Here is a 1,692-nt window from a genome sequence, read left to right on the forward strand (position 1 = left end):
TTCCCAACTCCGGTTTTTTTCTACTCCGTCAAACCTCGCGACACTTTTTCCACAAGTTGCCATCACCATCCACAGCACCCACGCCAACTCCCGTATTTTTCTGACGCTCCACGCATTTTCTAGGGTTTTCCAGGTCCAAAATCGCAAAAACACTGCCCGGACGTGACGCAACGTCCGTTTTGTGTCCGTTTTCGTTCCAACCTTGCGTGGGGGCCTACGTTGGCCGTGCCCACACGTACGCACGCTTTGGTGCAGTTGCATGCATGCGATCACGTAGCCCCAGTGCAACCAGCTACTTGTCGGTCTGCCGGGGAGGGGGTTCCCAACTACGTAGCCCCAGTTGCATGCATGCGTATTTTTTCGACGCTCCACGCATTTTCTGGGGTTTTTAAGGAAAAAGTACCCTACACCGATGTCCGAACGTGACGCGACGTGTCTTTCCTCTCTGTTTTTGTCCATATCGTGCGTGTAGGACGTACTCTCATACTAAGCGTTTTTAGCAAGTATTTATGTACAAACGCATCATCAAATCAAAACTCTCGAATGAAATGGACAAAATTAAATTCACTCAAATTTCATTCAACATAGATAAAATATTTTACATACTCGGGCTAACTCAACGATTAAAAGTTCACCACATAAAGTCTACTTCTTAGGCTTACAACGACATAACCAAATTAAATAAAAAACACAAAAAAACTACTCGTCGTCGCTATTGACGAGGTCAATGACGGCCGGGCCGTCGCCGCCGTCATCGTCGCTGCTGGACCGGTTCGCGAGGTCGTCCCAGTCTATCGGATCGTCGTCGGAATCCTCCTCCTCCGCCGCCGCCGGCGCTAGCTGCCACTCCTGCTGCCACTCCGGCGGCACCTGCTGCCACTCCGGCGCCACCATCGCCGCCTGCTGCGCCGCCATCGCCGCCTGCTGCGCCGCCTCGGCCGCCTGGATTGCGTCCGCAATCTCGGCGGCCTCCATCGCCTCCGCCGCCGCCGCTGCAGCCTCCGACGCCTGTAGGGCGACGTGGTACCCCGGCGTGTCATCCGGATCACCGTCCTCGCGGAGGATGACCTGCTCCGGCGGCAACTCGATACCCGGCGGCAAGGGAGGGGCGGCCGGCGCGGGCGCCCGTGCCGGGTACACACCGTGGCCGCCGCCACGTCTGCGGCGATATTGCGGTGGAGGCGGTGCGCGAAGACGGCCGCTGCGGCCCGTCAGATCGGGGGTCTCGCCGGCCGCGGCAAGGCGGAAGGCCGCCATCACCTCCCAATAGTCCTTCCCGCGCCAAAACCTCTTTCGGCCTTCGATGTTGTGCCGGCCGCCGCTGTGGTTGCGGAGCTCCTCCTCCGTCGCGCCGGGACCCAACATCGCAAAGCCCTCCGCGTCGATCTTCCAGTTGCGCGGTAGACGGCAGCCCGGCGGCACGGGGAGGCAGTAGTGGTGGAGCTCCTCCGTCTCCGGCCCTCCGATGCTCGTCGGCCATGCGCCGGGGGCGTCGTCGGCGGCGCCGCCACCGGTGCTGCTGCTGCCGCCGAAGAAAGCCATCGGGTGCGGGAGGTGGCGTGGAGGTGGAGGGTGCGGGAGGTGCGGGAGGTGGCGGAAGAAAGCCATCGGGCCGGTGCCGTTTTATAGCGGGGGGAGGGAGGGAGGCGGGCAGGCGGCGCCGTGGTTATTAACGCCGGCGCGTTAATGCGC

This window comes from Triticum dicoccoides, chromosome 1B (assembly GCF_002162155.2).
Source record: "Triticum dicoccoides isolate Atlit2015 ecotype Zavitan chromosome 1B, WEW_v2.0, whole genome shotgun sequence".
NCBI lineage: Eukaryota > Viridiplantae > Streptophyta > Magnoliopsida > Poales > Poaceae > Triticum > Triticum dicoccoides.